This window comes from Drosophila takahashii, chromosome 2R, assembly GCF_030179915.1.
Source record: "Drosophila takahashii strain IR98-3 E-12201 chromosome 2R, DtakHiC1v2, whole genome shotgun sequence".
NCBI lineage: Eukaryota > Metazoa > Arthropoda > Insecta > Diptera > Drosophilidae > Drosophila > Drosophila takahashii.
The window spans coordinates 5,301,134-5,327,129 of record NC_091679.1 but is presented as its reverse complement, the minus strand read 5'-3'; the positions used below and the strand labels follow the sequence as shown (position 1 = coordinate 5,327,129).

General features: G+C 40.8%; 1 protein-coding gene across 1 annotated transcript in view; it reads left to right on the top strand.

Annotated features, from left to right (window-relative positions):
• The window catches only part of DIP-lambda (Dpr-interacting protein lambda), a 476,056-nt gene that overhangs the window by 361,626 nt on the left and 88,434 nt on the right, over window positions 1-25,996 (top strand). The window lies entirely within an intron of this gene.

The window sequence follows — 25,996 nt, the reverse complement described above, 5'->3', positions numbered from 1 at the left end:
AACGAAATTGGTGAGTTGGATATAGAACTTTTCCCAGAAATTGATCTGGAATCAGAAGCATTTCAGTCCGACGAATATCGCAGGTTAAGGGATAGGTATCAATCTTCGGAGCTACCAGACTTTCGTGTGGTTAATAAGTACATTTATCGTCGAAATTTTAGTTACGGCGAACAGACCGATCCGGATGATTGTTGGAAACTATTCGTTCCTGAAGCGTTACGCTTGAAAGTTGTCAGCTCAGCGCATGATCAACCCACTTCAAGTCATTGCGGCATTGCAAAATGCCTAGAACGCATTCGGAGAAGATTTTTCTGGCCAAAAATGGTCATCGATGTTCGCAACTACATAGGGCAGTGTGATATTTGTAAGACCTCGAAATTCCCCACACGAACATTATGAATTTGCCATGAATTTGCTGCTTTTATTTCCAAACACGGTATTCAGCACATAACCACTGGTGCATACGCTCCCCAGTCAAACGCGGCTGAGAGAGTTAATAGGTCTATTAACGCAGCTTTACGATCCTATATTCGATCCGACCAACGAGTCTGGGATGAATATTTACCTAGCATCAATTCATCGTAACGGATTTTGTTCATCAATCCGTTGGGATGTCACCATATTTCATAATATTTGGACAGCCGATGATTACTCATGGTAACGACTACAGACTGTTGCGAAACCTTCATTTGTTAAATGCTGACGTGGAAAGATCGAAGTGATCAACTTCAAAGTATTCGATCGAATATAGGAAAGCATCTCAGCAAAGCTTATGAAAAAAACCAACGTACCTATGATCTACGAGCTCGTCCACGCTCTTTTGAAGTGGGACAAGAAGTTATTAAGCGAAATTTTGTTTTAAGCAAAGCAGCGGATAACTTCAATGCAAAATTAGCTCCTGTGGGAAGCAAAGTTCGAATCAAAAGAAAACTGGGTCAGAATATATATCTTGTTAAAGATTTACACGGTAAAGAGATTGGAAAATTCCATGCCAAGGATCTTTGGTAAGGAATCACCCCCTTTGATTTTCTTTCAGCTTTTATCTTCGCTTTGTAATCAAAGATTAAACCTGTGGTGTGACGGTGCGATTTTTAGAAGACGTTATGTATCTGTAAATTAAAATCGAGCGCTATACAACCCATATGGTAACCCTAAATTAGCTAAGTTGGCAGGACCCATCTTTGGTATTCGCCCCGAACAGCCTATACGGCAACCGTGTGAACGTCAAACTTCCAACCATCGCAGCCAACTTCCCGTGCGTCCAGCGTTCTCTTTTCACAACCATTCGGCGAAGCCAGACGTAAAAATTAAATTGCTTATAATTATATATATTGCCAACGACAGGCAGCCCACGCGGCGTTCACGCCTCTGGCTTTGGCTGCTGTACAACAGAAAACCCAACCGCATTTGCTGCTGTACAACAGAAAACCCCAACAGTAGTTGCTGCCGAAGCCGTAGGAGCCACCTGCGGCAAACATCTGAAGGCTGCTAGCATCGGTCAAGTTGACGCCACGCTTTCGCATCGGCCAGCGGCTGCGCGTCCAACGACCACCACTCTGCTGTTGGAGGATTATTAAAACTCACATAATACTCGTAAAACCAACCAAATAAACCAGCTTATCGGAACAACAACAACATACAACCCTAGAATGTAATCCCGATCGAAACTTTCTTGCTGCCGACCGCTGGTCTGCCCACGCGGTTCGCCTCGGCATGCTGCACGCTGGTCACTTGGACATAGTTCGGTAGTCGTAGATTGGTCGTGTCACGTGATCCGAAGCGCCTCTAGCTTCTAACTCCGAGCGCCACCTCGTGTGTTGCGGATAACCTTTCGAGCAGCCAGATGAACTCCGTTTCAAGGACTAGATTACTGTAGTTATAAATTCCCTATTATTAGTACGATCAGGCAAGCTCTACGTTCATAATCTCTTGTATGAAGCCGCCAAATCATAGTCGTACATATCATCTAATTTACCTAATTTCTGGAGATTCCAAAACAGCACACCGTCATCTTCAGGCCTGTCGACAACGGAGGAAAGCAGCTGATTCGTGAGTACGGCCTAGCCGAGTTTTTATGAGTAAGCGATGATATGACCCCTACCGATTGATTTACCTTGTTTATAAAAGCGGTGTAAATAACTAACCCTAGAGATTTGAACCCCAAAACCTATATTAGAGCTCTCTCTGTTTGAATTACATACAAGCGCGATCAAATCCTGAAGTAATATATTAGACTGTAACTTTAATTGACGGACCTACCGCCGAAATCCAAATGTAGTAAACGCGTGTCACGAACTGAATTTTGTATGAAAAATTAATGGAATCGTTTTTGTAATGAATTTTGGAGCCGAATCTCAGAAAACTTCCCCTGAAAGGAAGCTAAATATATTTTGTAATTTACCACGCATTTGAAACCAATATGGAGTAATTTTCTTTTGTAGGGGCACCTAAGTATCACACGTCGACTCTGAATTGGGTAGGATCACGCAATTTTCTTAGATTCTACAGGTTGGGTGGGCCAGGAAAAGGAGAACAACCACATCTTAGTTCTTCTGTCCAATTATAAGAACTCGTCTTAAGAAATATTAACCTGGTTTAGACTTCCTAGTATTCCTGACTGTCTACAACATTTGTTCATGTAGCGCCTATGTGGAAGCAGCCCCAAACGACCCACACCATTTTCCCTGAGCACGGCCGGAACCGTAAAGTAGACAGAGGGACTGCTGATGCATCACAATCGTGCACGTTACACTGTAATAGCCAACCCGTCGAGCGGAGATGAGCCACCCATGACACTGAGGGTGCTGCAGCTCAATCTTAAAAAAAGCAGACTCGCATCGGCGGAGCTCCTGATTGCCCTAGAGCAAGGGCCCGTCGTCATTGCCTTGGTTCAAGAGCCGTGGATTGCCTCGGGCATTACATTCTACTCACCAACGCACACTGGTTTAGCTTGTATGGAGCCGCGGTCATAAATATTTCCCGTTGAGATATCGTTATGAAATTTTCCTCAAAAATCTAAAAAAATATTGAGAATATGGAGTAAAAAAATTGGCTACATCGGAAGACTCTATCCTATAGCTCACATAGCACCTTAGTATGGCTTATATGGCGATGCTGCGCAAAGATACTTCCAGTGAAGTTACAGTGCTAAAATTTCATTATTAGCATCCACGATATGTATATTTATATTATCTTCAGTATAAATTTGTGAAAGTGTTACTCCTCCCCCCCTCTCCACAAGCTTTTCGAAATATAAAGAAAAGAGTTTCTCTACTTCTTTCAATGTATTTAAATCATAAAAAACAAAAACGAAATCATTCAGATTTTAATTTCAGTACAAAAAACAAAAATTTACAAATATCTTCTAATAAATGAAATGTAGAAAAAAAAAAACAAAGATGTACATACATGTGTGAAAATTTGCAGACCCAAGAAGCGCCTATAGAAAGTGATAACATAAAAATGGGCGAAACAAATAATATCCAAAATTGTCTACAAACACAACTATCGAACACAAAAGAAACATCACAAAAGCAAAGGAAGAGCAGCAGACTGCGTCGCAAAATTTGACCCTGAAAACAGTAAGACAGCATAAGTTTATTAATGAAGAAATACAAATTAGCAAATATTAGCAGCTACACTTAACGTTTTTATTACCTTCGAACATTGACAAATACACTGATAACACTCCTAAAGGGGGGATCGGGGGGTAACATATCTAAAAGTCTATTTAAACATGAAAATGACGTTCACATAATACATAAGTAAAGGATTAATAAACAAAAATACACAACAAATAACGAATCAAGCATATTAATTTCACAAAAAATACTTATTAAAATAAAGACCTGAAACTTTAAGGTTCATTTTAAATAAACTAATTTGGCCCTCTCTTGTGAAAGTTTGACCACATTGAAATGCAACTTTGTTTTGACGAAATGCTAACGTAACGCCGCTGCGCTGCAAAATTGAACACATGTTCACACTTTGTGTTATATTTTTAGAAAGTCCCGTTAGATTTCCAGAAAATTCCGGTTTGCCATTAAAAAGCTTGGTTATTTTTGAGACAATTTGTTTACTTATCGATAATTTTTTTTACTGGCGATTTTTTGAATTTTGGCCTATGGGCGCAACTACTGTGCAACGGTAGGCAGAAACAGAAGCGCCGTAATTGTGCGGAAGGATATCCATGCTAGCCTTATGTCTCATCTGACGACTTGACTGCGGTGATGCTACAAAGTGAGGAGCAGCGCCTTTTAGTAGCCTTCTGCTACATGGCACACGACAGACCGGCGCCACCAGACGAGCTGAGCAGCTTGGTGGAGCTAGGCTCGAAGGATTACCTACTCCTCATTAGTGCAGAAGCCAATGCACACCACAGCGTGTGGGGAAGCTCAGACATCAACGACTGAGGTGAGTCACTCTTAGACTTTATTTTATCTACTAATCTATATATAGCAAACGTGGTGAGGAGCACACCTTCGTAGGTCCCACCTCGTCGAACGTACTAGATATAACACTTGTAAAGGGACAGAGTACTTTGGTTTCCGAATGGTGGGTCGTAAAAACGACATCCTTTTCGGACCATAGGTATATAGAAACCCCCGGAACACGAACTGGGAAAAGTTTACAAGGACCTCGAAACTCGCGACTAGCCCAGGCGTAGTAAAATTTAAGAAAGACATAGAAAGGTCCCTAGAGACCGTGTCCAAGGAATTACGTGATACGCATCATGCCCGACTTCAAGAACTAGGAAGAGGACCAAGCCACCATGGTGGAATCGGGAACTGACACTCCAAATAACTCCCGAGAATTCTTCAAAATCCCCAAAAAGGGTGAATGTCATAACGCCCGGTGTCACACTCAAAAGTGTCATAGGGCCTGTGGGCCTTATGACACACTCAAAAGTGACATAGCGCCTGCGGGCGCTATGACACCGGGCGTTATGACACGCACCCCCCCAAAAAGGCAGACGACGAGAACATCAACGAGGAATAGAAAGTCCTACTTAAGTATTACAAGAAGGAAAGAGGCCCCAACAGCGCTTATGCAATCGCACTAGGATGCACGGATGTCTTAGACGCCATCACTCACCTAGATATAGCAACTGGCGAAGAACGCCCCCCAAACGATCTAGTAACAACTACGAAAATCAACTGGGCCATAGACTCCTTTACGGGCTACAAGGCACCAGGACTAGATGGAATATTTCCAGCCATGTTACAGGAGACCAAGGAAAGGATCACCCCATTGCTATATGAAATATACTCTGCATGTCTAAGCACGGGCTATATCCCAATTTAATGGAGGACCTCTCGGATTGTCTTCCTCCCAAAAGAGGGAAAGTGCAGTCACGCGAGCCCCAAGGATTACAGGCCGATAAGCCTTACTTCTTTCATACTTAAGACTCTGGAAAAGCTGCTGGATTTACATATCAGGAATTATGTAGGGAGGCTCATGTCATCCAACCAGCACGCCTACACCAAGGGGAAATCGCTAGTAGCAACCGTTGAGAGAGCCCTGCACATTAAAGAATATGCGCTTGGAGTAATCGTAGATATATCCGGAGCATTCAACAATGTTACGACGGATGCTATAACGGATCGCCTAGAAGCAACCAACACGCACCCCGCAATAAGCCTCTGGATAAGAAACCTGCTTAGCTGCAGGCGGGTACATTCAAAGTGGGGCACTGCTTCCATGGTAAAGGGGGCACATAGAGGCACACCACAAGGTGGGGTCCTCTTGCCTCTCCTATTTAATTTGGTGGTCGACAATCTAATTAAGAGATTCGACAGGAGAGCCTCAAAAATAACAGCCTATGCGGACGACATAGGCATAATTATTACGGGAGTGTGGCCATCGACCCTCAGCTCCATAATGGAATCAACACTCAGGGAGATATGTGAGTGGGCGGAAAAGGTGGGACTCAGTATCAATGCGGACAAGACGGACCTCATTCTCTTTACTAAGAGATACAAGGTACGGAAATGGACCACCCGGAAATTCGGCGCAACCAGGCTGACCCCAATAACACAGTTCAAGTACCTAGGCACAGTACTGGACTGCAAGCTGGCATGGAGACACAATGTAGTGGAAAGGGTGAAAAAGGCCACCATTGCGCTATATGCATCCAAGAAGATGCTTAGCAGCACATGGGGCCTGTCACCTACTAAAACGGACCATATGACTCCCAGAACGTGCCCGGAAGTTAAAACTACCTCGCTCATGGGCCTAGATGACTGGAAAACGGGTCGGGACCAGACACAACACCTCAATGGAAGGAGGAGTAGGATCGCGCTTATACTGTACTGACCCTGAAATAAGGCTGTCAGGTCAGTCGAGCCCCACCCCGCATTACTCCGATCAGGTTAATTTTTTTTTAAAATTTCGTGCTAATTTGGTGCTAATTTCGGGCCTAATTCGCGAATTTCGTGCTCGAAATACCCAAAATGCGGGGTGTAGAACGGCAAACGGCGTACACCCCGCATCAAGTTCTGATCATACTAGATGAAAATGAAGTACCACATAATTTCGTGCTAATTTTGTGCTGGCTAAATCCAAAAGCCCGATTTTCGTGCTCAACGGGAAAATTTTTTTTTTTAATTTTCAAAATGCGGGGTGTAGAACGGCAAACGGCCTACACCCCGCATCAAGTTCTGATCATACTAGATGAACATGAAGTACCATATAATTGTACCCGTTTATGTTATTAGTCTAAAATTAAATTCTTTGAATTGTACATAATTCTATCGTTAAAGATGCCAAAGAAGATTTTTATTACACAAACAAAACTTCTGCACTCTTCAGTAAATTATCTGTAAGGATTACAAATGCTTGCATTAAATTCGTTAAATTTTCCTTTCTTATTACTTCTATAGTTCATCCTTCCTGTTGATTCTTCAGCAATAAAATTAAATAAATTCGTATTAAATAAAAAAAAAACAAATTAATAATTTTATGATACACAAATAATATTTATTATATAATATAAAACAGGTAAGTTTAAAAGTTGTGCTAAGTTGACCTCACCCGTAAAAGTCTATATAAGTAATTTTAGTTATCACTGCGGTCGGCAGTCCACGTAGTGACAAATCGCACAGAGAGTGTACGCGAGGAGACTACTATTTATAGCCGCAAAGTTGAAAACCAATACGATAGTCCGATCAAGTTATACAACTTACGAAAGGTACTGTTATTTTGGTAATAAGACTTTTTAGAAGTCTATGGGCTTAGGATAAATTACGGTGAAAGTATAAAAAAGAAAATTTGGAAAAATAGCGTTAGGGTGGATCTAAACGCATTTATATTTAAATTTTATTTTTTAGTGTCCCAATCGGACAATCTGTTCAAAAGTAATAGTTTTATACAATTTTTGGGTCACTTTCAAATTGAAACCTAAATGAGTGTTTGTCGGTTGGCTTAAGAAAAAATTTAGAAAATAAAAAATATTCGTCACAAAAGTTGATATCAGAACTTTTGTAGGTTGAAGTTTTTTAACATAGTTATGTGTTTTTGTTTGATTAAATATTGAACAAGAAAGGAAGTTCCTTGCAGTTTAAAGAAATGCATAAGATTCAATGTTCGAGAAAAAAGGACCACAGAGTTGGAAAATTTGAAAAATTTTGTTTTTTACCAACTTTGAAAGAGTTTTACAGGCGAACGGATTTTTGGTTTGTTATGGATACAAAACTTTTGAGAAGTGCAAGTAATTATCTTTCGAAACTAAGATTCAATTTTGTAACAAAATTTGTATAACATTTTTTGCAACATATTATATTTCGGCATAATGTGATCGGCGATGTCCCTGGGATATCAGAGAAATTATTGTCTTTCTTATCCGAAATCACTTAACAGTGTTTATTACAACCCGCGGATTAGTTAAAACATCGAAATTAAAGCGTGATTTGGGCATCGCATAAACGCATTAATTTTCGGCACTGCCAACCCCGTTAAAATTCATAGGCGTAAGAATTATGCGCTAAGAATTAGATAATGCATCCATAAATATCCGGTCACACTAAAATAAAGGTAAGCAATAGCGCTCAACATGTCGTAAGAAACTTTTCTTAGAACACGGCCTTTTACCGATCAAGGGTGCTTACTGTGTCTTACCCCAGTGAAAGTTTTGTTGTGGAATCGTTAACCATCTTATGTGATCACCGTGTATTTTGAATGGCGTCTTTAAGGTATGTTTATAATACATAAATTGATTGAGTGATCAGTATAATAATGTTATATATTGACCATAATCATTGAATATTGAGATGATTGACAACGCCTTGATAGATGAAACAGGATCTCCGGATTCGCCAGACGAAACCATCTCAACAAAAGCAAGAGCAGTTGGAAGGCCAAAGCGCTGCGACGATAACTATGTTATCTCTGTTTTAATGCTACATAAGGACCAACTTTTAAATGATGGCAAACTTGTTTCAAAGAACAACAGTCTGTGGGACACTATATGCAACAGCTTTGATGAAAAGAAAAAAATTGAAAAGCAAACTCCACCTTCCGGACTTGCACTGTACTCTTTTGCATTAAGGACGAAATGTTTTTCAACGAACCAAGAGCCGGAAAAGCAAAACGTATATCAAAATTTGTATCCCATGTTTATAGATTGTGACTTGTAGGTTTCAGTGCTCGACACCACTACTTCCAGTTTGGATGGGTCAATAGTCGAGCCGATGGTGTATCAAGTTCATTTTACGCAATAAAAATTTCAATCTCTCATAAGCCGCGACAAAATTTACAAGCAAAATTCAAAGGACAGATCAATTAAAACTAGAACATATGATGTTTTTAAAAAAGGAGATTGGCAGAGTGCGCTAACACAACAGTTGCTGGAGGAGCACAGAATAAAGTGTGCATGGAAATTTGCTCGTGGTCGAGTCTACAATACATCGGCTACTATGTCAGGTATACCATACAAAAATTAGTTACTTTTCTTAAAGTTCATAGATTTTCCAAAATAGTGGGTTCGAAGATATAATCGTTGAAATTGATGTCCTTCAGGTCGATTTTTTAAAATTGTTTTTTCACTTATTAAAATATTATATTTTTTTCTTATTTAAAAACGCAATATTAGTTCAAATTTTGTATTATTATTTATTTTTCTCGAAAAACATTCTTATTTTATCTTTTTTAAAATCCATTTCAAGCAATAGATTATCAGAAACAATGCCAGAAACAAGAAAGGAAGTTAACTTCGACAATCCGAAGTTAATATTCCCTTGCAGCTAAAATAAATACTTATGGATTAATTCATCTTCTTAAAGCGCGCTATCTCTTGTGCCCGATCGGTATATCAGATGTATTTTTGCTTTATTTTACATTTTGTTTTTAAATTGTCAAAAATCAAAGGCCCACTTCGAACAAATCTATGTTTTTTAGTATTTTTTATCCGTTTGTTCCTATGGGAACCATAAGAAATAGTGGTCCGATCCGGCTCCCTTGCAATAGAAAGAAGACTTTTAGGAAATGATCGCGATAGCTTTAAAACGTATTTCCTGATAATCCTGTCACCTGTTATGATGTATTAGAATATAAAAAAAAATTTGTATTTGGAAATCGAAAATCTTTAAGAAGGGTCTTGTTAAAACTTTAAAACAAAATTACATTTTATGTCGAGTGTGTTATTTACGTTACAGGAAGTTGCGATTGTGGAGCGCTTTTAGAAGGAACCGTGACCAATTTCTGCAACGAAATAATTGTAGTTACGTGCACCATACAATGGCCAAAATGTAAGGGTGAATGTGGAAAAAGACCTTTGCGAAACCCTGAGCGAATCAAGCTTGGGAAACACATGCACGATGCAAACATATATCCATCTGTCATGGAAGCTCAGCTTGCAAACGATCTCATGATTGCCGGAGAGAAAATTCCGCCTTCATGCTACTCACAACGAGCCTTAAGGGACGCTAAAACTGAATATGTGCAGACTACACGGGTGGATAAAGATCCTTTGGTTGCTCTTCATAAATTAAAAAGCGGATCATTGCAGAATTCTATTCATAGCATCTCGACGTACCCATTTAGCGTTATATTTTCTTCCGTGGGCCAACTTCATGTCTACAAAGACTACTGCGAAGACGAGAATTATCCGAAAATATCACTTGATGCCACAGGATTAAGCAAAAAAAATAGTTCGAGCCGATGGATCTTTGACTGGTAGTGTCTAATATTGTTCTGTTTTTTAAATGACGTTAAGCCTTTTTTAATTAATTTTCTATAATCATTTATAGGGATAATCCTGTTGTATAATTTGGTGATTCATACTGCTAACGGACAAATATCTGTTCTTCAAATGCTCTCCGAGTCACATACAGCCTTTAGTATAGGCATATGGTTACAACACTGGGTGCAAGTCGTGGGTGCACCATATCCAAGAGGAGTAGTGACAGACGACGCGAAAGCCCTACAAATTGCGGTCATTAATGCATTCACTCGATATAAAAGTTTCACGGAATACGTAAATGCTTGCTTTAATGAAGAGAAAATGGAATGCTATGTTCGTATTGACTATGCTCACGTAATGAAAAATTACGCGGATCTTCTTTCTAAAAACCTTCCAATTGTGAAAAGAATTTACATGATTGGCATCTCTTGTTTTCTTCATTCCACCTCATTACAAGAAGCTGCTGTTATTTTGACGCACTTGTTATATCAAGCCGAATCATCCGGAGTGATGGAAAATGGCAACCGAACGGAGTGTTTAAAGGCAGTTCAAACTTTTCAAGATAAAGCTACAGGAACAAACACAGAAATTGCATCAGGTAAAATAGCTCACTTGTAAAGTATTGACTTTTTTTAATTCTACTATTTTTTTTGACAAGAATGTGAGTCTGACAGCGAATTTGATGACAGCTTCACTAGCCCAGAGAAGGATAGTAAAATTATCAACAGCTATTTCGTTTGGGCCATGGAAATTAATAAGACGGTTCTTGACGGAGTCAGTACGCAAGGATCGGAAGGAAACGCTTATTACTTTCCCGAATTGGCCAAAAAACTCATCGCTGATTGTAAAAGCTTTCCCCTCATTACATCTATAATGAGAGACAGCTTCGGTTTCGGAAGAGTTCCGGCGAGTAGTGCGTCATCGGAGTCCGAAAACAATCAGATTAAAACGAGGGTTTTTCGAAAAAAGACACATTTGAGACCGGATGAAATTGTTACTACAATGATACAAGATTGCGAAGGTAGAGGAAAAACAATAACTGGAAAGCGCATAATAGAAAAAGAACACAATAATATAAAGAAACGACCACGGTGTGACGAAGAAGTTATGGAAACGGAAACGCCGATATCAAATTTGGAACCTTTAGAAAATAGCAATCCGGAAACAGGTACTATTTGATCAACTCTTATTAATATACCCGTGAAGAGGGTATTATAATTTCAGTCAGATGTTTGCAGATCAGTTAGGAACAGCGGAGTCGATCGCGGCATGTCCTATTGTCCGTCCATACTATTCTATCCGGATAAAACTGTGTCCAAAGTCATTATTATTTTTATTATTAAAACAAAATTAAAGGTTTTTTAAAGGTTTCAATTTAATTTACAAATGACTTTATAATAATGCTACAATAGGAACGATCGGAGAAATAATGAAAAATAATAAAGAACAAATTTTGCTTTGTTGATAATAGTCACAGACTGAACTCTGTACGGCTATATTATACAGCTGCTATAAGGACGACCTACACGGGTATATAAAATGCGGCTTGCCGAAGTTAGATACCTTTCTTGTTTTTTTTGATTATAAATCGTACTCACAAACATTTGATATTCTAGAATGCGCGATCGGTAATTACGCGGCTGGTGCCCATAAATGTGCTTATTGCGACCGAGCGGTACACATCATTGAAAACTGTTCAATTCCTATTGAAGGAGAGGAGGAGGGTTATGGTCAAAAAAGGATATGCAAGAAATGCAGTAAGCAACATAACCAGGTCAGTCGAGTTAAAGAAATGCGAGAGACAGAAAAGTGGCAAAAGAGAGGAAAAATGGCTGTGGCTAGAAATAACGTGAAAACGTCCTTGTACGCCAGGACTGATTTCCTCCCAGAGCAGCTCACAATGAGCTCCAAAAATAAAATATCCGAGAAGTCGATCCTCAGGAACGGAAATTCCCAAAATTTAAACTTCCACATAATCGACGGAACTAAGTATTCTATTGCTAATACTTGTGCGTTTGACAGCTTCAGTCAAGTTATGATGAAGTTGATTCGTATTGAATGGGTCAGGGACAGCATCGTCCATTGGGAATCGCTTTACTCCAAGTTTTTAATTCGGTTGTCATCAAAAGGTAAGAGTATTCGACGAATCTTGAAAACAAATCTTATAAAATACTTATTTCTGCTTCAGGCATCACTAGCAATACTTATGCAGAGCGAGCTACGGTTATACTTAGCACCCAAGCGCCTAAGGTCGCTGAAAGGAAGGCAGACGTAATGCTTGTCGACTGTAATACAGTAGCTGCTGAGCTCATCAACCCATTATTGGGGAAAAATGGCCCCATTCATGAGAAAACATCATGTAAAAACTGCGAAATGAGACACAAAAATATACTTGGGACGATAACGATAAATGCGGATGACCTTAGCAGGTTGGATCTTATTGTTGACGAAATGTTGCAGTCAAAAGATGAGGATTGCAAACTTTGCAGTGGCAAAGCTAGGACTAGCTTTGAAATTATTGCTACGGATAAATTTATTATTATTAGTCATATTTATTCAAACAAATCTTTTACTTTGCAGAAAACTTCATTATTATAGATCTATGCACTATGACAGACACAAGGTGCGAGGAATCCCTAAGCGCTATACCCACAAGTTTGGATTTAAAAAGATTTGGGAAAAAATACTCATTGGAGGGTTTCGTTCGATACCAAGCTGATACTATACCATAACAATGGATGCTGGACGAAAATAAATGATAACGCTAGAAAGGAAACATCTTTCAAAGAAGCTTGTTTCTTCCCTGAAGTTTTAATATATAGCGAAATAAAAAAAAGCGAAGTACTCTACTAAGCTGTCTGTCTTGGGAAATTTTTTTGGGAAAAGAAGCGTTTTTTTGTTCGTTATTTTTTTAATGTAAACTTATTATACAATGTACTATTTACATAGTTGTATTCGTATACAATATACAACGAATACAATATACCCTTTTACTCTACGAGTAACGGGTACAATACTTCATGTTCATCTAGTATGATCAGAACTTGATGCGGGGTGTAGGCCGTTTGCCGTTCTACACCCCGCATTTTGAAAATTAAAAAAAAAAATGTTCCCGTTGAGCACGAAAGTCGGGCTTTTGGATTTAGCCAGCACAAAATTAGCACGAAATTATGTGGTACTTCATTTTCATCTAGTATGATCAGAACTTGATGCGGGGTGTAGGCCGTTTGCCGTTCTACACCCCGCATTTTGGGTATTTAAAAAAATGTTTTTCACTCGAGCACGAAATTCGCGAATTAGGCCCGAAATTAGCACCAAATTAGCACGAAATTTTGAAAAAAAATTAACCTGATCGGAGTAATGCGGGGTGGGGCTCGACTGACCTAAGGCTGTCTTTTAAACTACCCAACAACTGCAGCATATTCCAGGGTGAAGTCTTCGCCATAAGGAAAGCTGCTCAAGTGGCTTATGATACGTCGGCATATTAGTGCCCCAGTCCTGAGAAGGACTTGGGCCGAGGAAGTTGCGTCCTGAGCAGGCATGCTGGCTGCCGGCTAAGCTCGCCGTATTTGGGGTGGGTTCTTTGGAAGCCACTTCCTCTCCAACATAATGAGAATAAATTTATCGTGCCTGAAAAACGGAAAGAATTCGTAAGATCCGTTGGTCTTCTGTCTGCACTGCCCCACAAGCTCAGCTGTAGCTTGATCGTAACACGATCGGGCTGTGTTTCGGCCACATTCCCTCCCCTTTACACTTCGTGTGCCAAATGGATCGTCGCGGGCCGCGCAATACGATCCCCTAATGTCGCGGTCGTCAGTCAAAAGTTGTGTCACTGTTCTTGACCCCTTCCTCCATGTTTACCAGCCCCCCCCCCCCCCCCCCCCCCCCCCCGCTTTTTAATCGGCTTCTACCAACACATTATGAGATTCAATTCACATTATAAATTTATTGTAAAAGGGTTTTGTGTATGTGTGCATGATGATTGACAAAAATATATATAATAGGTGTAAGTGTGTTGATGATAAAAAAAATATAAAAGAGAGAAAATTAAAATAAAAATGTTTATGAAGACTAATACTAAAAGTGCCAATATAAAGATTATATAAAAGATATGTATAAAATATGAATGTTGGATTCCTTTCAAATTATGGTGATTATGTAGGGTTTTCTTTTCTTTTTTTTTGTTATATTGTGTGTACTTAGAACAGATTAATTATCTTTATTGATCATAAAAATAGTGACATCACCTAGCAAACTGTTGGAGTTGATTTCTGAATATACTCGTACATTGGGTACGGCGGCTACTATCATAGCTTTTTCTTGTTTGGTGCAATGAATTAATGGAGAGAAATCTAGACATAAGGTCTCAAGGTATAAATTCTATAGTTCTGTTACAGATATCGGTAGATAGACTTTGGATAGCAAATATTTTACTTTAATAGCGAAATGAGGTTCTCTTGTAAGAGTAGTTAACATCGTCTGTGTTGTGATCATGGTGAAGTTGTACATATATATATATAGATTTAGAGGAAAACAAATATAGAAACTTACGTATTGATGTCCTGGCGATGAGATCTCGACGCTCCGGATGCTTTGGGTTTTAAATAATTATTAAATTGGGCATATATATATATATGTATATGTAGGTGAATTAGTGCACTTAAAAATAATATTTTTGGGATATATATATTTTGAACATTGCGTTTTCACGTAACAATTATTTTTCATTTTTTATAAAACACTGAACAGACAAATAATGAAAAAAAAACTGTAAGAATATGGAGGGAATGAAAGAAGCGGCACTCGGTCATCCAGGTGAACTTTACTGCGGGAACTTCTCAATGAGCTTCTTATTACACATGCACGTTTGTGTGGTGGCTGATTTTGTTTTGGGTTTTCTGTTCTGTTACTGATAATTATTTGTTTTAATTTATTTTATTGTTCGCGTTGCGGCCTTTGTTGTAGTTTTTTCATTGCAGTGGCTGACAATGATTTGATTTAATTCATTTTTTTCCTGTTTTTTTTTGTTCTGCACTTAATCCCGGCTTCTTTCGGGCCAGTTAGAGGCGGCGGCTACGATCCTCTCTAGTTCGTGTCCATGATCCCGACGGCGTTGTACTGTTTTCTTGTACATTCGGAGTCCTCGGAGGACTATAAGGAGCACTAGTAACCCGGCAATTAGACACAAGACATTAAAGACTTTCACGATTTCGTCCTTGTGGTCTATCACTTCCACATTGTTTATAACGTTGGCAGTATTGCCTTACGCTTTTGAAACTTTGGACCCCATTTTTTTTATCTTAGGTCCTTAAACGGAATCTCCGTGAAACGCGAAACAAGGATTCATGTTCACTGTGTTGAACTTTCCGTCAAACGGATTATTTTTGTTCTTTGCGCTCGATTGGTATTATTGCCGGCCGTACCTGCGAATCTGACTGCCTTCTCCGTAGAGTCATAGTTCTTTTATACCGTAGTTAGAGCTTTTCTTTTTGCTTCCGGGTTCTTATTATCGTACCTAAGTGTTCCCATCTAGGTACTCATTTCCCCTTGTTCTAGCTAACTGGCCCGCTTTGGATTTAGCTAGCGTCAGCTTTCGGGTTCATTTCAGTCTCTCGTTGCTTTTACTGACCGATACATTATTCCATTGAATTGCCCAATTGGTGCATTATATTGCATTGTGCAAAGCTGGTCTTTTTTTCTTCTTTCGATGCGGATTCCGTATGGAACGACCTCGCAAAAAGGATCCTACGACAGGCGGTTACAGGGTGTTTTTTTTTTCTCTTTGTGCGTGAGTCCAGCCCAACGTGTGGCCTCGACCCATACCCTGGGATACAGAGTCTCGTGGTCTATCGACTGAACTAGCCGGGATATTTTGCTATGGCTATTGTCAATATCTTCCCTTTTTTTTTTTATACCCTTGCAGAGGGTATTATGATTTCAGTCAGAAGTTTGCAACGCAGTGAAGGAGACGTTTCCGACCCCATAAAGTATATATATTCTTGATCAGCATCACAAGACGAGTCGATCTAGCCATGTCCGTCTGTCCGTCTGTCCGTCCGTCTGTCCGTCTGTCTGTTTCTACGCAAACTAGTCTCTCAGTTTTTGAGCTATCGGGACGAAACTTTCCCAAAAGTCTTCTTTCTATTGCAGGTAGTATATATGTCGGAGCCGACCGGATCGGACAACTATATCTTATAGCTCCCATAGGAACAATCGGAAAAAAAAACTTTAAAAAATTCTAGCTTCGGTGTTTTTTGAAATATTACCTTCTACTTTTGGGGATGTTATTTTTTAAATATATCTGAATTTCGAATTAATTATTTAAAAAATCGGACTACTATATCATATAGCTGCCATAGGAACGATCGGAAAATTAATGGAAAAGTAATAGGAAATAAATTCTAGCTTCTTTGGATTTTATTGTATTATCTTCTACTCTAGGATATGACACTTTTTAAATATTTCCGAATTTCAATTTTAATTTAATCAAAATCGGACGACTATATCATATAGCTGCCATAGGAACGATCGGAAAATTAATGGAAAAGTAATAGGAAATAAATTCTAGCTTCTTTGGTTTTTATTGTATTATCTTCTACTCTAGGATATGACTCTTTTTAAATATTTTCGAATTTCAATTTTAATTTGATCAAAATCGGACGACTATATCATATAGCTGCCATAGGAACGATCGGAAAATTAATGAGAAATATTAGAAAATTGAACATTTTTGCGATTTGTTAATTAATAGGAATGATCTGCAAGGGTATATAAGCTTCGGCTGGCCGAAGCTAGCTTCCTTTCTTGTTTTTTATGTAAATTGTATGCGTTTGAAGGTATGTAACAGCTAGAAGGAAGCGTTTCCGAACCCAAGAGGTACATATATTCTTGATTAGGATCACTAGCCGAGTCGATCTAGCCATGTCCGTCTGTCCGTATGAACGCTAAGATCTCGGAGACTACAAAAGCTAGAAGGTTGAGATTTTCCACACATATTCTTGGGCTTTCTACGCAGTGCAAGTTTATTTCAACCGAGCGCCACGCCCCCTCTAACGCCCACAGTCACCCACTAACGATTTTAAAATGTGTCTGGCGTACTCTCTTGTTATACCCTTGCAGAGGGTATTATGATTTCAGTCAGAAGTTTGCAACGCAGTGAAGAAGACGTTTCCGACCCCATAAAGTATATATATTCTTGATCAGCATCACAAGACGAGTCGATCTAGCCATGTCCGTCTGTCCGTCTGTCCGTCTGTCCGTCCGTCTGTCCGTCTGTCCGTCTGTCTGTTTCTACGCAAACTAGTCTCTCAGTTTTTGAGCTATCAGGATGAAACTTTTCCAAAAGTCTTCTTTCTATTGCAGGTAGTATATATGTCGGAGCCGACCGGATCGGACAACTATATCTTATAGCTCCCATAGGAACAATCGGAAAAAAAAACTTTAAAAAATTCTAGCTTCGGTGTTTTTTGAAATATTACCTTCTACTTTTGGGGATGTTATTTTTTAAATATATCTGAATTTCGAATTAATTATTTAAAAAATCGGACTACTATATCATATAGCTGCCATAGGAACGATCGGAAAATTAATGGAAAAGTAATAGGAAATAAATTCTAGCTTCTTTGGATTTTATTGTATTATCTTCTACTCTAGGATATGACACTTTTTAAATATTTCCGAATTTCAATTTTAATTTAATCAAAATCGGACGACTATATCATATAGCTGCCATAGGAACGATCGGAAAATTAATGGAAAAGTAATAGGAAATAAATTCTAGCTTCTTTGGATTTTATTGTATTATCTTCTACTCTAGGATATGACACTTTTTAAATATTTCCGAATTTCAATTTTAATTTAATCAAAATCGGACGACTATATCATATAGCTGCCATAGGAACGATCGGAAAATTAATGAGAAATATTAGAAAATTGAACATTTTTGCGATTTGTTAATTAATAGGAATGATCTGCAAGGGTATATAAGCTTCGGCTGGCCGAAGCTAGCTTCCTTTCTTGTTTTTTTTTGAAACAGAGTTTTTTTTTTAGTATTTTTATCTATATTTTTATTTATTTATTTATTTTTTTTTTTTTTTACAATCTGATCCGGCTCTTGGGTGCGGCTCTCGTCACCCATCCTTCCAGCCGCCGCAGCTCCATTCGCGTCCGGTAGACGGACAGGATGTTCCAGTCCACATTTCCATGGACCCTCTGTAGGTGGTCCTGATCATCTGATATATCCGTCTTGATTACTCCAATTTCTTCCCGGAGGCGGTTTGCTTCCACCTCGTCCTCCTCTTGCCGAACTTGTATTAGTTTTTACCGGATTTGGTCCTCCCTCCATGTTATCATATGTTTGAGCCAATCAATTAACTCGAGGGAATGCTCAAGAAAGGATATTTTTTCTGTTATTTCCTTCTTGATCTCGCGTATATCCCACGCGATATACCACTTGTCCCACTGCAAACTCAACTTCTCTGCTGCGGGTATTATAGCTCCTTTCCGCTTTCTCGTGTGCACGTGCTAGACCTTTCTTCACGTGATCTCGGGTTAACTCCATCTTGTCCGCTAAGCACACTGCTTGATCGGTTGCTGAGACCCCGCCAAGGCGTCTCATTATCGCATACGCACTGGCGTGCGTGACCATCCGTGTCCCAAACATCGCATAGTATGGTTCCAATCCCAACGCTTCATGATACCCATTTCTTAGAGTACACGCTATTCGACTTAAGTGGGAGTCCCAATTCCGCTGGTCTTTCTCAGTCGTTGCGCGGAGCATTTGCAATATGGATCGGTTTACCCTTTCAGCTGCATTAGCTTGTGGAGCATAGAAGCCAGTTCGTATGTGTCGAATTCCATGTTGCTCGAGCAGTTCTGCGAATACCTGGGAGACGAACTGCTTGCCGTTATCGGAGTGTATAAACTCTGGCACTCCAAACTGATGAAAAATTGACTTCTCCAGAAAGCTGACGACTCCTCCAGCGGTGGCTTTCCGCATTGGTTCTAACCAAACGAACTTAGTAAAATGATCTAGACATACAAAGATTACGGTGTTTCCAGATTTTGTTCTGGGGTATGGCCCCATGAAATCAATATATAATCTTTGCCCAGAGCGTTCTGTTATGATTTGTTTGCCCATTGGGGGTCGGTTCGTTTTGTTGGCGGTTTTGCTGACTTTGCATACTTCACAATTCTTTATTATTTCTTGTACGCTGACTGTCATGCCGGGCCAGTAATAAAACTGTCGAATTCTTTCCAGTGTTTTGTGGATCCCTCCATGACCTGCCGTCTTGCCGTGATGAGCTTGAAAGGCGATATCCTGCCTAAGCTCTAGCAGAATCCACAGTTTCCAAGCTCGGTCTTCGTTAATTACTTCTCCCGACCGGAAGCCTAATCGTTTGTACACATAGCCTTCAGATACCTGAATGTCTGGTGTCTTTTCTGCGTGCCTCTCCACTGCCAGAACCAGCTCTCGGTACTCTTTTGACTGGAATGCGTCCGCCTTTAGATCCACTTGGATTTCTGCTGGGTCTTCTGTAGCTATCTCGTCCATATGTGTTCTCGAGAGCGCGTCGGGGACTACGTTCAGTGCCCCTTTCCTATGCTCAATCTGGAAATCAAAAGCTTGCAATTTTAAACTCCACTTTGCCAGTCTTCCTGACAAATCTTTTTGTCCCATGAGCCACTTTAAACTAGCATGATCCGTGATTACTTTAAAAGGCATGCCTTCCACATATGGTCGGAATTTACTAATACTTAAAATCGCGGCATAACACTCCAGCTCCGTAATGGAATAGTTCCGCTGAGCTTTATTCAACTTTGCAGACATGTATGCGATTGGATGTTCTCCGCCGTCCTCGTCGGTTTGAAATAACACGCCTCCTACTCCCGTTGTGGATGCGTCGCATTGAATTGTGAAGGGTTTGGAGAAATTCGGGGTTATCAGTACTGGCGCGGAAACCATGCTGGTTTTCAGAGCCTCAAATGCTTTCACTCCTTCTTGGTCAAGTTCATATTTCTTAATCCGATCTTTTTTTAGACTCTCATGGAGCGGCGCCGCCGTTTGTGAGTAATTCTGCATAAAACGCCGATACCATCCTGTCATACCCAAAAATCTCCGCATTTGCTTGGCGGAAGTGGGCTGCGGAAACACTTGAATCGCCTGTATTTTTGTCTGGTCTGTTTTTATGCAACCTCCGCCTACAATATACCCTGGATATTTAGCTTGGCTGTAGCAGAATTTACTTTTATCCACGTTAATCGTCAGCTTTGCCCTTCTTAAGCAGTCACTGACCTGCCGCAACATATTTAAATGTGCCTCAAAAGTAGGCGAACATACCAGCAGATCGTCGAGATATACAATTACATGCTCCCGTAGTGCCGCTGGAATAACTTTGTCCATTAGTCAGCACATTCTCTGTCCTGCATTGCATAAACCAAACGGCATAACCGTAAACTGATACAACGGCCGACCTGGCACAGTGAAAGCTGTTTTCTCCCTGCTCTTGGCTTCTAATGGTATTTGCCAGAAGGCGTCTTTTAAATTGGTTGCCGAAATATAATATGTTTCTTGCAGCCGACTCAATAAGCCCCCAATGTGCGGTAAAGGATACGCATCTTTTATAGTCCGGACATTTACTTTGCGGGCGTCTAAGCAAAGACGGTTTTTTGTGCCTTTCTGCACAAAGGTGACTGGGTAGCTCCAGCTACTGTTACTTTCTTCAATCACTCCTAAACTTATCATTCGATCCGATCTAGTCTGAACATGATGGAAAGGTTGCCACCAGTTGGTTTAAGATGGTTTCCTGTTCTGTTGAGAGCTTATGCGGAGTGTAGGCGTTCTCCTGCCGCGCGGGCTTGTCTTCTTCTACGGGTGCCATTGGATCCACCTCCGCTACGTCCAAACTCCTCCCAGAACTCAATCCCAAAACAAAACGATTGCTGTAACGCTGGCACTATAAAGAACTCTAGTTCTTTTGTCTCTCCTTCCCATTCTACTGGTTTGGTGATCATGCCCGGTCTTGGCAAACAAACGGTTGTCGTTTTTAAGGCTGACAATGGTAGCCACTAATTTAATTTAATTAATTTACATAGAATGATGTAGGTGGTGAAGCTTCTTGTCCCTCCAGTGCTGTCTCTTGTCCTCTTCTTTATCGTCTGGTTTAAAGATTCGTGCGCAAACCGCCTCATACTCCGTCTTCCGCTGCTGAAAAGATTTATGCGCAGAAATCTGTACTGGGCTCGCGATCGCACTCTCTACTGTGTCTGGGTCTCGCTTTTCCGACCGGGCATCCCTGAGTCCCTGGTCTGACCTTTTGATAAAAAAGGAGCCTGCGTTGAGTGATACGAATCACTTTTGCCACAGTAATGACACTGTGTGTCATGGCATCCTGTCCTCTCTGCATGGTTGCGGTGGCGATAGAAATCGGCCGGCTTGTTGCAAGAGTAACACAAGTATGAAACGTGGATGAGCACTCTCCTCCTGCTTCTGGTCCGTTCCCTCCTGCGAAAACTTTCTTGTTTGCATTTTGCCGGAATGGGTTCGTCCTGCTTGGTTTTTACGCATTCGCTCCCTGTGATCGCCGGTCTTTTTGGAACGCCTCAAGTTGGTACTCTTCTGATTCGCTGTCTTCTTCCGACTCGTTGACAATCTCGTTGACGTGTCGCGGCCGTGCTCTCTTATCTCTTATCCACTTCTCCAACCGTTTTTCCTTCTTTTTGAACTCTGCTAACGAATCTATTGGAGAAGCCAACATAAATGCTCCGAGATGGGAGTTTAAATTTTCTTTCAAAATCTCCACCAGGTCTGATTCTGGATTTTTCCTTCGCATCTTAAAATGCAGGTTGTGCATTGCCGAGATGTAATCATCCAAACTCTCATTATAACCCTGGTGCCGCTCCACCAGGTCTTTGATGGTAACATAATCGTTTTCCGAGACTGAGAACGCCCTGGTCATCTCTCGTGTCAGCGAAAGGTAGCCAAAGTCGTACTCATCAGCTTTGACTTCTAACAGTTGCCAATACCACTTCAAGGCGGGGCATGTGAGTAACATATGAAACTCTCTGAACACCTGATCCTCCGTGCACCCGTATAAATCCTTCATCCTTTCCACCCGAAACAGAAAACTCTCTACGGTCATACCCCTGGCAGTGCCATCAAACTTGAGATTCCTTTTGTCGAGTCTGACGTTTTGGTTTCCAGCTGATCGACTAATTAGCTGTGAAACTTCCTGCATACTAGTAGTCTCTCCCCTGTCTCGTTCATTAAGAGTAGGCGGATCCCCTGAGGCCTGTCCAGAATATCTTGGTGGTTCTGATCCTGAACCTATGTCTGGTATCTCGACCATTTGATGTTGGTTCTTGTCCCCTTGCTAGTTAGGGAGTCGCGTTATTGCCTCCCGGTAAGTTTCCGGATCCCTGTGCTTCGCTTACTTCAGCGACTCGCAACTGGAGATTTATCATTTGTGTGTTTAACTCTGTGATCTGCGTTGCGAGTGTTGCCTTTAGTTCGTTGCCTTGTATAATAATGGCTGATAATAATATAATGGCTGACAGCATTCTCTTCACCCTACTTTCGGAGGTGGAATGACGTGGCCTTGTTCCTGTGTTTGGGAGCATGCTGGACCTTTCTTGCGGCTGGCCTAGCCGGTTTGTAACCCCCCTACGGCTCCTAATGAGTCGTCCATTTCTGAGCGGTTATATTCCGCCAGGCTCACCGATTGATTGGGTGCTGAATCCGTTGAGCGGCTGGTGCTCGCTCTTCTGCTACCGCTTATTCTAGCTTGACCAGCCTGTCTTGCCGCTAATGTGGATGCCCGTGCCGACCTAGTCAGAGGTAATCTTAACGCCACTTGCTTTCGTTTCCCTGCCATTAATTTTCACTAATCTACTCCATTCGCTAGCTTAGCTCGTATCTGACCTACCTTACTTTATATTCTCCTACGTTTAGCTTGTACCGTGGTAATAAGAAACTGACTGGCACGCGCCCTTCAGACGATCAAAAAAACAAATAAATATTCAAGAATAAAAAATAATTGAGGTAAATCTTCAAATTACCAAAGTGACGGTCAAAGACGATGACGACTATATGTGTGTATGTTGACGTATGGGTGTATTTATGCTGACTATACTTTTCATGCATAAGCTGTCTTTCAATGGACAACGACTTGAAACAAATATAAATCAAATTTTTAAGTCGGGTTTGCTGGTATGATTGGGTATATACGGGTCAAGAAACCGTCCGAAATTAAGCCCCCGAATCTACAAAAAAAAAAAAAAAATCCCTAACCAATAGAAATCCATGGGTGAATTCAACTGGCCTCCACCGGAGTTACCAGTTCCGCCCATGCCCTACTGACCTCTTCCCAGGACTACAGCCTCCACCGGAGTGCTGATTCCCCGTAGAAGGTACTGTCCGAACCCCCTCCCCCCAGTCATCGGAAAACAGCTAAGCTCACTCATAGACAGACGAAAAGAGCTTTATTCCAAGACACTAGGAACTGCCTCGCTGTTTCCTCTCTCTCTGGTCTTGAACCTCTCGAGCGACCTGGCATCGCCTAGTACAAACGGATAGCGTCGGCCAGACAGATACAATTCGCCACCCGCCCCTGTAGTTGTGGTATCCATACAGACTCGAACCTCTCGAGCGACCTTGCATAGCCTAATACAAACGGATAGCGTCGGCTGTATGGATCCGGTCAGTACGCCCCCTCCCCCCTGGTCATGAGAACGCCACGTAATCGCAACATCCTGACACCGCCAGTTGTTACGCCGCAGCCTTTGCAGCAACTCAGCTTGATCTGGACTCGAACCTCTCGAAAGACCTGGCATAACCTAGTCAAGCGGATAGCGTCGGCCAAAGGAAGCCCTCGAATTTAAATCCCTAAAAAAAAAAACAATAAAAAGTCGGTCTTGCACGTAGTGTTCTTAATAATATTATAAAAAGGAACACTCATATTTCTCTCCGAAATTCTTAGTAAATTTTGCCATGTTCAAACAAAGGATTGATTTTAAAAAGGAACCAAAGTATAAAGTCGTACCTCAATTCTGAGACAAAATTCCGATTGAGAGGCCTCCTCAATTCTGACTGTCGCAGAAGTTGCGGACTTTAAATTCTAAATATTTTGAAATCTACCATAAAACAAAACAACAACAAAAAAAATGACGCTAGCATTGATTTAAATTACTTATGTCCCTTGCGTTAACAATAGCAAAATTAAATTTTGGTATTTAGAGATGTGGGTTATACCGAAGGTAGAAGATACACCAACTCAGACACCATAAGTATCTAAATGGTGGATCCTACAAAAATTCCTTAAAAAATATACAAAAGTACTTCCTTGGGCGCCAATTCTGTTACGTCGGCATATTAGTGCCCCAGTCCTGAGAAGGACTTGGGCCGAGGAAGTTGCGTCCTGAGCAGGCACGCTGGCTGCCGGCTAAGCTCGCCGTATTTTGGGGTGGGTTCTTTGGAAGCCACTTCCTCTCCAACATAATGAGAATAAATTTATCGTGTCTGGAAAACGGATAGAATTCGTAAGGTCCGTTGGTCATCTGTCTGCACTGCCCCACAAGCTCAGCTGTAGCTTGATCGTAACACGATCGGGCTGTGTTTCGGCCACATTCCCTCCCCTTCAGACTTCGTGTGCCAAATGGATCGTCGCGGGCCGCGCAATACGATCCCCTAATGTCGCGGTCGTCAGTCAAAAGTTGTGTCACTGTTCTTGACCCCTTCCTCCATGTTTACCAGCTCCCCCCCCCCCCCCGCTTTTTAATCGGCTTCTACCAACACATTATGAGATTCAATTCACATTATAAATTTATTGTAAAAGGGTTTTGTGTATGTGTGCATGATGATTGACAAAAATATCTATAATAGGTGTAAGTGTGTTGATGATAAAAAAATATAAAAGGGAGTAAATTAAATATAAAAATGTTTATGAAGACTAATACTAAAAGTGTCAATATAAAGATTATATAAAAAATATGTACTATCATAGCTTTTTCTTGTTTGGTGCAATGAATTAATGGAGAGAAATCTAGACATAAGGTCTCAAGGTATAAATTCTATAGTTCTGTTACAGATATCGGTAGATAGACTTTGGATAGCAAATATTTTACTTTAATAGCGAAATGAGGTTGTCTTGTAAGAGTAGTTAACATCGTCTGTGTTGTGATCATGGTGAAGTTGTACATATATATATACATAGATTTAGAGGAAAACAAATATAGAAACTTACTTATTGATGTCCTGGCGATGTAAACCGACCACACGACGTGGTCAACTTGTCATGCAGTCATCATCAGTAAGTTCCAAAAACGTAATAGAGAGCAGGGAAGCATTAGAAAACCTTAGCCCGACAAAGTCAGTGCGGATCAGAGCCCTGCATGAATAATGAAATTTTAGTTTTATCATGTCTGTCTGTCTGTCTGTCTGTCTGTCTGTCTGTCTGTCTGTCTGTCTGTCTGTCTGTCTGTCTGTCTGTCTGTGTGTCTGTCTGTCTGTCTGTCTGTCTGTCTGTCTGTCTGTCTGTCTGTCTGTCTGTCTGTCTGTCTGTCTGTCTGTCTGTCTGTCTGTCTGTCTGTCTGTCTGTCTGTCTGTCTGTCTGTCTGTCTGTCTGTCTGTCTGTCTGTCTGTCTGTCTGTCTGTCTGCCTGTCTGTCTGTCTGTCTGTCTGTCTGTCTGTCTGTCTGTCTGTCTGTCTGGCTGGCTGTCTGTCTGTCTGTCTGTCTGTCTGTCTGTCTGTCTGGGGCCCACATCTTTAAAGATTTCCGAGAAGTATAAATGCAGTTTGCTTGTGTGTTTGCTTTAGCCGAGTGA